Genomic DNA, 11,706 nt, shown 5'->3' with positions numbered 1-11,706 from the left:
AACTCTTAAAATGCAGAGTAACACTATTTCTACAAACCAGTGGCTGACTTCAGAGACGCCATGTTTACTGGCAGTCTACAAGGCAAACACAACTTGAAATGCAAGACACACCTTTTCTTGCTGCAACATGCTGTTGGCTAACATGTCCAACACCAGCCTCCTGTTCCTCTTGAAGAGAATACCTCGACAGTATCAGACTATCAGGCTACCTTGCGATCCCAGACCTGTCACTGGCTGATGTGCTTGGCTGCCTGACTGTCTGAGGACACAAGTGAGACCATCCTAATGAGAGATAAGAAAGCACTAGAGGCATGTCTGTGTGCTGAGATCACCCGGGTACAGAGGGCTCACACCAGGAGGTAGAGAGCAGCTGTAAAAATCTACTTTTTATGCATTCAGAAAGGGTATTCTGAATTGTGTTACATTTAAACTACTTAATCACTTTAAGTAAACAGGGTTTTGTTTGTATTCAAAGTTTCTCACTGAAGCACACAGTGTGCATCCAGCCTAGCAAACATGTTGAATGATTTTTATACCCCATGAAGCATTTGCAAAGAGGGTTTTTGTTGTTGTTTTTTACATGTGCAGAACAAACCTGCAGTCTTCCTTTCCTCTTTTATTAGTGCAATGCCACCTTTTACAGCACATTATCCAGTGTGTTGTGCAGAAATGTGTATCTTACATACATTGCTTTACATTGCTGTTTATGGTTAAAGTTCCACAGGGTATGTTTAAGTTGTACTTTGTGTATAGGACATTACATTTAATATATGAATGAATTAGTGATTGAATGAAGGAAGCAAAAATGTATGAATACCAGACTGCTGTGTACACATTTATAAGCATTACACAGTCGGTTTACATTATTTAAATTACATAAATAAATCAGATTTTCAGATCTTTGTGTCTACAACAAAATTCATAAATTGCTGACAAAACATATCAGATCAAATACTATTTAAATACTATTTAAATAGTCCATCTTGCCTTTTTCTTTAGGCTTTTGAAACAAATGAAACTTTAAAATTAAACAGCCAATCAAGTTTCTGATCATACCAGAATATTTCAGCCATTTCATGAATTTCCACAAAATATGTTAAGATATAGTATTTAAACTATACCATGTATATTTAGCTTCTCTTCCTATATTGCTGTTACTACTGTTACTCTCCCTATATCAAATATATAAACTGTTGAATGTTCAAACAGTTAAACAGTTCACTGTGCAATTAAAAGGCGAGTGTTTAAATGTTTCAGTCTGGTTTTTATGGTTAAGCATTAGTTAAGCAAACAGAAACTAAAATTCAAAAATGGGCTAATAGACAAACAATTTGTTTTCATATTATTTGTAATTATCTCATGTCTCAAGCCTGTGGCATTTCCAAACCCAAAACATTTTCCACTACGATTCAAATCTGTTGTCACAACACTTCACTGAGCCCAGTTGCTCATGTAGGAACATTTTGGAGACACCATGTTGCTCGAAGAGCACAGTGCATTGTGCGTAATTTAGGATTTTGTTTGGCAGTGTCTCCAAAAGCTTGTTGCCTCTGTAGATAATCCTAAAAAAGCGACACAATGTGTTTGTCTGAGCTATAGGAAAACTGTGAACTCAAGTCTGAGCCTGTAAGCTGCCATAGAAGAAAATGAATGAACACCCACATTCACAACAAAGCAGACTTAAAGAGAGAGAGGCAGGAAAAGAAAAAAACAGAGGCAGAAAGGTGGTTATTCAGGTGATGACGCATAGCATAGCTTCCTTCTACAGCAGAGATATTACTTTGGACACTGTTAAAACTTCTGTGTGGTAAGTCAGCACTGCATGTGTCCTGCAGCTGTAGTTTATTTTATGATCCTTATTGTAACTATTTACTTTTTGGCATGTGTATATGTGTATATATGTGTATATTTTGGATTTACCCCATAACGTTAACCGTTTCTGCATTGTGAACATTTGGTTTTATTCTTTGTTTAGATTTTGTTTTTCATCTAACTCTCAGCAAGAGAAAATGAATTTTGAAAAAAGTTTATAAATAAATAAAAGTTGAATATCATTAAACATCTTACCTCTAAAATTTCTTCAAATTCATTGCCCATGTCACAGCTTTGAGCTGGCCGTATACCTTAGTAGGTGAACCCATAGATTTTCATTTAATAGTTGATGACTTTGTGGGTCTGGGGCTCATTAAAACAGCGTGATGCAGATGCACAACTTAGTGCCATCAAACTTGCATCTATGACCTCCAAGGACCACTGCATTTAACAGGGAACTGCCTGTCATTACTTCTACTTTACCAGCTGTCTCATTATACCCTTGTTCTGTTTTTTGAAATTTTCTATAAATGTCTGGGCAATGCAAATCTCTTGCTTAAATCAGCAGCTCTGTGTATACAAAGGCAAGGGTAAAAAAAAAAAAAAAAAAAAAAAGAAATGACTCATTCTATTAGTGTTGAGAAATCTGGGCACTTGGGGAGGTAGTCAGGGTGTAAAAGGGGAAAAGGAAATTTCCCATCATCCAAAATGCTGTCTTTTTCACTAAAATATGATTTATATTTGAGAGAGAGACTTCCTATAATCTAGGCAACACAGCATCAGGTCCGCAGTAAACTAATGTGTATGTGCTGATAGGCCTTCCTGGATGGTGGATGATAGCTCATGTGTCATGACTGCAGGCCTATCACTCGCTGTGTATCCCCTGCAGTGTGAGCCAATATGTTCAGTAGACATAGATGTGGGCATTGCCTAATGAAATCCAGTCAGCATAGCTGATACCATCACCAAGTCACACTGCCAAGCCTCGATAACACCAGGCTCTCTCCCTCTTTGGAGCTATGGCAAGTGTCCTGGAGAGCCCTGCGGGGTGTTACATGTTAATACTTCTCGACATTTGCTTGGTGATAAGCAGCCTGGGTATAAATATTTCTTTTTATGAAACCACTTCGGCACAGCTTCCTCATAGAAGACAATCTTTGGCTATTTTCTCTTCATGGACCTGTGTCTGAAAACAAATGCTCTGTCCTCAGTGACCTGTACTTCTTTAAGATACATCACCACACAAAGTAATGCACAAGGGAAGGCACTGTATGGTTAGAATAGGATTAATATGGTCCCTATACTGTATGATGTATAGGAATAGTTTGACATTTTGGGACATACTTCCTTGCCAAGAGTTCAATGAGCATACTAAGTCTGGTAAATAAGGTAAATGTGATGCTCTAGCCAGAAGACACATAGCTTAGGATAAAGACATGGGAGGAAACAGCTAGCCTAGCTCTGTCCAAAGGTAACAAAGTCAGCCTACCAACACCTCCTTTAGAGCTCATTATATCTCATTTGGTCTATATCTGTTCAAATACTATATATATATATATATATATATATATATATATATATATATATATATATATACATAAAATATAATATTTTTAAACCAGCTAAATATTTACCACACAATCATGAGAGTTGTATCAATCTTGTCATCTAACTCTCTGCAGGTAAGCTGTGTGTGTGTGTGTGTGTGTGTGTGTGTGTGTGTGTGTGTGTGTGTGTGTGTGTGTGTGTGTGTGTGTGTGTGTGTGTGTGTGTGTGTGTGTGTGTGTGTGTGTGCGTGTGTGTTGTTTTCTGCATGCTACAGAGCCTTGAAATCCAAATGTGAAATGCAGAGTGAAACGAATACAAACCACACGGATCTTCGTCTTCCCCCTCTCTCTCTCTCTGCCGAGTAAGAAATGAATGTTCTATTACCCCCATCAAATATGAATTGCAGTTTATAAGATCACATTTGAAATTCCATGTCACAGCTCATGCATTCCCAAATACTTTTGATAACATCACCGGGTTTTATTTCCAGAGCCGACTAGAAGTATCTAACAAATGTGTATCTTCACGTCAAGGAAAGGTATAGGTAGACTGAGACAAAGAAAGCGATCACCGTTTTAAATACTGAAAATTATAAAGCACAGCTGCATATGGAGATATGAATGTGTGCATCAGCTAGCACAGTGCTGCATGAGTTATGAGATTGCCTGATCACTTGTCATGGGGCTGGCATAAGGGAATGAGGCATGTGTCATATCTTGTTTAAGCAGCCTGATGCAGTGTGTTTTGGTGGATGGTTCACAGCTACTCCTCAGCCTCTCATTGTAGCCTATGTTGTTGAATGGTTCCTCCCCCCCCTCGGCTGTTAACTGACTGGGAAAGTTTCCCACCGGATACCATGACGACGGCTGGCATCCACGCTTTGGCAAATGGAGGTCATCTGAAGAGACAGCACCCTTACCTCCTACCGCCACCGCAACTGCTGCCATGGCTACACGAGCCGGCGAGACTCTCCCAGCCCTCAGCTATCCCAGCATGCACTTCTCAGTGGGCTGTAGCCATGCATCGATTACAATGTGCATATGCTCATGCAGAGGAATTCAGGTGCCAAGAGACTAGCACAGCATGTGCTTGCATCTTTTACACATCCAAGTCCTTGGGGCTTTACATATCCAAGTCCCTTTAGCTCAGTGTAGAAATCCACCAGAAAGAAAACAACACAAGAAGCTGCTGCCAAGAATGAGTTCAGCCCTCCTGTCTTGGCAAGAAGCCCACAGCATGAAACACATTCATTATTCATCACGAAGTAAAGATTCCATATCTCTGATGTGTGCGCATCAACAGGATGTTTTAAGATTTAGTTTCTTTTCCTGACAGACAAAGTCCACTGGCAAAGTTTTAAGTGTATCTGTTTGTGTTGTTGTTTGGAGTTTTCCATCCCTGCTTGAATTTCCCCAGGTCGTACATTAAACTTAAAGTTTAACATTAAAGCCATGATCCCGAGGTCTGAGATATCAAATCTATCTGGCATTCGTTTGGTGTATCTTTTCTTTCCAGTTAGATACCACCACATGTTCATGAATGTAAATGATTTATTTCACTATTTAACTGTGCAAAGGCCTCACAGTGCCCTTACATGAATAATCTTCTCTTTGGGTGTCAATGGTGCTCGACTCAGCTACTGTGTGTCATGATGTGGCTCTGTGTCTGGTTCTGAGCGCAGTAAATACCTGCTGTTGAAGGGCTACGATGGGGTGGGGGGGTATAACACTGCAGGACCTCTTGCAGTGAGAGAGGAGAGGTGATGAGGACATGAAGATCCTGCAGTAGATATACAGCAGAGAGAAAGTGTTAAGCTGTAAAATATCAGACATATTCAAGGATTTAGTGAAATCAGGTCGGTGACATTTCAAAGGTTGTTTCTCTAAGAACGTTGACTTCGGCCTCACTGTTGTTACAGTTAACTGTATTTGCACAAGTTTAGCAGGTGTGGAAGAAGTGTCCAGATTCCTGTATTAAAAATCCTACTTAATACGTACAAATACAGAAGTATCAAAAGTAACAGTACTTGTTCTACAGACCCCTATAACTGACATATTATTATATGTGGCATTATTACATTATTATTACTGATGCATCAATATATAAGCAGCTTTACTGTTGTAGCTCGTTGTGGTGGAGCTAGTTTGTCTAACTTTATACAGGTAACTGCAGGTGGTTTAAGCCAGTTGAAATACTCAAGTAAAGTAGAAATACCTCAAAATTTTACTAATGTGAAGTAGTTTAGTAAATGTGTAATTACTCACCACCACTGGACATTACAAAGAAGCCCAGACAAGTTTATTGAATTCAGTATCAAAATACATAAGGACAATGCAAAAAAAGGGGAAAAAAGGAAAACATTATACAACTGAATAATTGTGCACACCGTTCTTAAAAGCCTGTTCTTCAATATTGCATTCAGCTAACGACAGTGAGGACCGTACAAGATGAATTGACAGTGACAGTGAAGCCAAATGGCATCGCAAAAGAATCGAGAGCATGGATAACAAACTGAATCAAATATTAAATTCATTCAAAAGAGGGATAACACTGCAGTGACGGCGTAATCAATCTACATGTTGGCCTATTGTGTAACAGCTCAGACAAAAGAAGGCAAATGAAGGAAGGAGTTGTTCTCTCCTCCGCTGCGAGACCCATCTTCCTTTCACTCTTTCTTTCTGTCCCGGCTCATTTCTTAATGTGTCCTACCTCTTTCTGCTCTTCTTCCTCCACAGCACTTCAAGTCCATTTTCAACTTCAGTATAGAACACTTTTTGTGCGATAACATGTGGCACATTTCAGAGTTATTTGCGGTGGGTTATATGTGCTTCCGCCACAGTGGAGAGACCGCCTGCTCAATTTCTCTCCCTGTGACAGATTTCATCCTCTACGTATCCATCTTTCTTACCAGCTTGGGCCACATTGCTTCTGAAATAGGAAGAAAAGGTCAGAGCGTTAATGCACAAAGTGACAGTAGATACATCACCTAAATCTATGGTGACTTTTGGCAATACATCCCACACATGGACACTCGATTTTCATTGGGAGGAAAGGGAGTGATGAGAGAGATTTGGAAACCTGAAAACACACAAAGTCTCTTCTGGGCTGGAAATGGTTTTGATTTCTAATTGTTAATAGTTTTTAATAAGGAGATAAACAAAGTTATTCTTTCTAATATACCTGTTAACAACAAATCATAGACTCTGTCTATTTGCCATTATATTTGTCTAAATTTTACCAATTTAAAAACAGATGGTGACCAATGCACTTAATAAGGGAAACACACAACTGTGAATTTGAACCATTAAGAGACAAAACTTTGGATATTTTCTTTAAAACCGTGTTTGTGTTTTAGCTTTAGCTTTTACCCATTTTCCCAGTTGTAAATGTAGCCATGTCACCAAGGATACCATCAAAGTGTTCATTTCTGTTGTTTAAGGACATTCCCAGCATGATTGAAGGTTGTTTTTTTTTGGGAAGGGGAGGGGTTCACATTTGGTGCCCCCTTATACTGATTTGTATTGCCTTTGACTGTTTTCCAGCACTTAGGACTTCCTCACAGTAAGTAAGAGGGTACCATTTTTTTACCATCATGCTTTATTTCACAGTTAGCGCGCAGATCACAGCTAATGAAAGCATCTTGCTTTTGATTTGTCGGTTGGCTTCACTGGGTTGTGACTGGCAGTTGAATATTTATCCCTCAGCCAAACAATTTGGAAAATCAGGGAGGCAGAAACTGGAAGTAAGATGCCTTTGGCTCTCGCTGTGTCCCAAATGTGCACATTAATTTCAAACCAAGTTTTTCAAAATGTTCAAATGTATAGCCTGATACTGGCTCTCTGCTGCAGCTTTTGCAAAATGTTATTGATGGCAGTTGTTGTTGTTTACTGTGCCATGTTGAAGCCGCTGAGAGTGAATGAGTGAAAATTAAGCAGCCATGACTATCATGGCAGGACTTGAAAATAATGCAGAGGCAGGATGTAAAAATTGGTAAAAATTAAGGATAAAGCGATGAATAATAAGATGAGATAAAATAAGGAAATGTTTGTGCACAAGATATTTGGTTTACAAAGAAAAACAAACGGTTAAAAGCTGTATTCATTGATATTTGTTTAATTCTTCTTTTATCATCTTTCAACAATTAAACCATGTGAAATGTAGTTCCCCTCAGCTCTAGGGAGCATTTTTAGCAGCTTTCAGCTAATGTTTAATATGTATACATACATACATACATACATACATACAAAGGATGGTGCAAAGCATGTATGGAAGTGCAAGGAACCAATGGTTACGTAATGTAAAAGGTTGATAGAGGAAGGTGCTTTTGAGTTATGTTCGAAAATAAATAAAAAAACAGACAAATCTCAATTCAACACCCACTTTTTAGCTTTATAGAGGCTTTCAAACTCATCTCAGGGTCTTCATTGGTGGTTTGTGACAACAACATCTGCCAATGCGGTTTAAAGCACTAGAAAAAATCTAGTGGACAATTTAGGTTCTTTTTTTGGGTCACACTACTATTTCCAAGCTCAACACTGTATGAAGAGGTGCCACCACTGTAAGTTACTGGAATGTAGGAAATTAAATAACCTTACAATCATGTTAGAATTGCCCTGTAAGAGAACAGTTTAGCACATTATGGCTTATTCTTCTAAACTAGATTGGAATGTTGTTTTTATGAGGGTCATGGTGGGGGTTCTCCTTTACAGAAACCGTTAAATTCCCTGTAGATTGCAGGCTGTTGGAGCCATTAGTAAGGAGGCTGTCTTCACACCCTATGTCTTGCTCCCTCTATCACTCCTTGTCCTTGTGGGTGATTAGAATGCACCCTGGTTGTCTGTCTGCTTGCTCATTAATCACACAGCCAGAGACTGGGCCGAACGCTAAATATACAGTTTGTCCTCATCTCAGCACTCCACATAAAGTGCTATAACAGCAGAAAACAACACGGTCATACATGACTCAGAAGCAGTGCTACAGGTAACCTAGCTCTCATTATAGTAACCCTACCAATACTTACGGCATAGAGAGACTTCCCAGGAATTATGTAAAATCTTACTCCCATTAAAAACTAAACATTGGATAGCATTTATAGCTGCTCCTGCATATGTATTCTGTGTACATTACCGTTACATTACAAACTTTTAATGAACTTACTGCATGTTCCTTGTTTTCAATAAATATGTACTGTATCTGGATGCTATCAATCTTCATCTCTGCCTAAAGCCAGTGTATCTTGCAGCAACAGGCAGCAACTCTCCTGACAGTGTTGTAAATAAGAATCAAGAGAGTGCTTGAGCTGATGCCCAAGACCCACCACAAAAGTCTCACCATCAATACACGACAACTTATCCGTATATTTAAAGTATTTCCAAAAGCTATAAGCTTTAATTGATGCTACTGATATTGTTGTGTAGCCCCACTCACTTCAGTTAGCCTACTGCTGCTGCACCTGTCAAGCTTTCCATTCTAGTGGTGCCCATGCAATTTACAATGCTAACGGAAATATTCTTCCCCTGGCTCGATTTGCGCGGCTGGTGTGATCCCATCGCAAGATGGTCTCTAGTTATTGCTTAATTGTGTATGTATGCATTTATTTTTATTACATTTGGTTGTGGTTTTTATGCAAGCCATTGCAGGTATCCTTAGAAAAGACTGAATCAAAGTATTAACCCAATGTTAAACCTTGAGTACCATAAATGAACCCACAGGAGACAAGGTAACGTTCATCCCTCTAGGCTCACTGGTACCAACATTGTTCAAAGGTTTTGAAGACAGAGGAGGATATTTGGGATTCAGACGAGAACATTCATCAGTCAACAGACGCAGATGCCAACATGCACCACAACTTCAAATAAATTGCCAATATGCCTGAGGTAGTTAAACACTCAAAAAGCAAGTCAAATCAGGTCAGAAGTTGCACAAAAAAGAAACTTCACCAAGTGAAACGGAACATCCTGTGACTTCTAGGATATGATTACGAAGAACAAGGACACTGGGGACTTCATTTTCTTCTTTCTCTAATTATTCTGCCTCCACAATTAAAGACCTACCTAAGGGCACTCATTTACCTGCATCTAAACTCATAAGCCATTATTGCTGCATGATTCAAAGGCTAACATAATGAGGTTGGAGCTCCCCTAATGGAATCCAAACACTTTTTAGATATATTTTTTGTCTAAGGAATAATCAGCTGTGTGGATTGGATGCATTTTTAACTCAAATGTCTGCTCTTTGACAGATCTGAAGAAAATGCAATCTGTCCACCCAACACCAATTATCTAAATAAATATATCAACTACAAAAACGGCAGGTGTGAGCCCTAATTGGATAAGTCTTTATTCATCCTTGTCTCTCAGGAAAAGGGATGAGACTCATTTCCATTGGGATGTCTGGGAATTGTGTCACTCAAAGGAGCGCTTCACTGATTTTACATGTCAAACTCAATGCACGAGTCATGAGGAATACTACACAGTGTGTTCAAACAGTTGTACAATATCTTCTGTCCATATTTATTTTTTTATTCTTTTTAAAAATCTGTCTCTTGTGTGTCACCCAAGTGCAATACTAAATCATTGGAGTACCAACCTCAAACATGTTGTATAAAAACACATATTTGTGTAGGGAATTTATACCCCTAAAAATAGCTCAACTGTACATGCAGTTCAGAGAAGGAAATCTCTAAGGTAGCCATCCACAGATGCAGTTTATCCTGAGGATTTACTGTGCTATATTTTTAACATTAAAACATGATTTATGAAATCATGCCAACAATTATTGTTTTAATAGCTTAGTATTCTATGTACTAAAAAGGAATGTGTAAAGGCTTTAGGTTGCCCTACACGATATTGTAGGCCCAGTTTTATATGCAACATAACATGTAGTAGGGGTTCCCTGCTCCGTCTCTCTCTCTCAGTTAAGGGGGCTTTGGCTTAAAAAACATTGAAGACCCCTGGTTTAAAGAAAAGCCAATAAACCAGAGCACATTTTTCTCCCATCCCGAAATGCTGTGTGGACTTAGCCAGACCCTCTTCCGCAGCGCTGTGGAGGAAGGTGTGGTAATGCAAAACTATTGCAGTACCAACCTTTTTCAAAGAAATGCTTCTAAAATTAAAAAAAAATTAAAAAATACTTTTTGGCTGAAACTGGGACGTGAGTTTCAGTGTGGCACAAGTGCAGAAAAGGGGCCGGCAAACAGGATTTCCTGGTTAGGTGATGTCATCAAATATATGAAAGTTCAAAATACCCATTTACACAATTAAACAGAAAACAATGCATTTATTGTTTATTGTGGGAAAAAATTAGTTTGTTGCCATATGGCAACACCATGCAATAGAGGGTTAACACACATATTTAGTTGTGAAGTTACAGTTGTATTTTCTACCAGTTGTATTTTTTTTTTCTGTTGAATGTATAAAAAGTATATTATTATCAAAAAACATCAGTCAGTATTTAGATTCCTCTTTACAGCATGATGTAATATTCCCCAAATAGTATCAATCGTCATCATTGTTGTATTTCATTATTTCCTAAACAACCAGCTGTAAACTGTTTTATTTCTTCATCGTGATGAGTTCAAGAGTCTGTGGGGGTGAGTTTTCCCTCCAGGTAAATATGCCTCCTGAGTGTGAGGTGGTATGATTTCCTCTGACAGGATGTTTGCTCGGAAAAATGTCAGCGGTTCATGTGCAGCATATTCACTTTGAAATAACACTTAAAACATAGAAACGGTATGTTTCTGCAGAAGCCTGTGGAGAAACAAGCTGCAGAACAAGATGTACTGTACACTTACTGAACTGCATAAGTATCTGCTACGCCTTCCAGTGCAGTGTCAAGGTTTTGACAGTACTGCAAACAGAACTGCTGAGCACAGTGTGCAGTATTTGGGCGAGACTTAATCTACAGAGCGAGCAATGAATCATAAACAAGATGTCTTATTGGCTTATCGACCTTTACACACGTCAAAGTGGTTGCCTGTTTTGTATCCTTCCCCCCCCACACGCCATTTCAATTTGAGCCACAATAGTTCTCTGGATTGCAACTCTCACATTTCACGCTTGATTTCATGTTTCTCTCCACATTTATGGAAAAGCAGTTGTGTTTGCTTACGCAATTTACCTTAATGGATCTGGAGATTGTTTTTGCTTCGGCTTGGGCAGCCATAATGTGTGGGAAGTTGCTTTATAAAAACAGTTGTACCCTTTGTCACAGATCATCTAGCTTTGTTTCACCTTGAAGATGTGAGATTAAAGCAAGGGTTTTACCGACAAAACAGCACTACACTGTCCACTCTGCAAACATTACTGTATTTACCACAATCCTTTTTAAAAACACGTCGTTACACAG

Source organism: Perca flavescens, chromosome 22 (genome assembly GCF_004354835.1).
Source record: "Perca flavescens isolate YP-PL-M2 chromosome 22, PFLA_1.0, whole genome shotgun sequence".
In the NCBI taxonomy this organism is placed as follows: Eukaryota; Metazoa; Chordata; class Actinopteri; order Perciformes; family Percidae; genus Perca; species Perca flavescens.
This window is presented reverse-complemented; position numbering follows the sequence as displayed.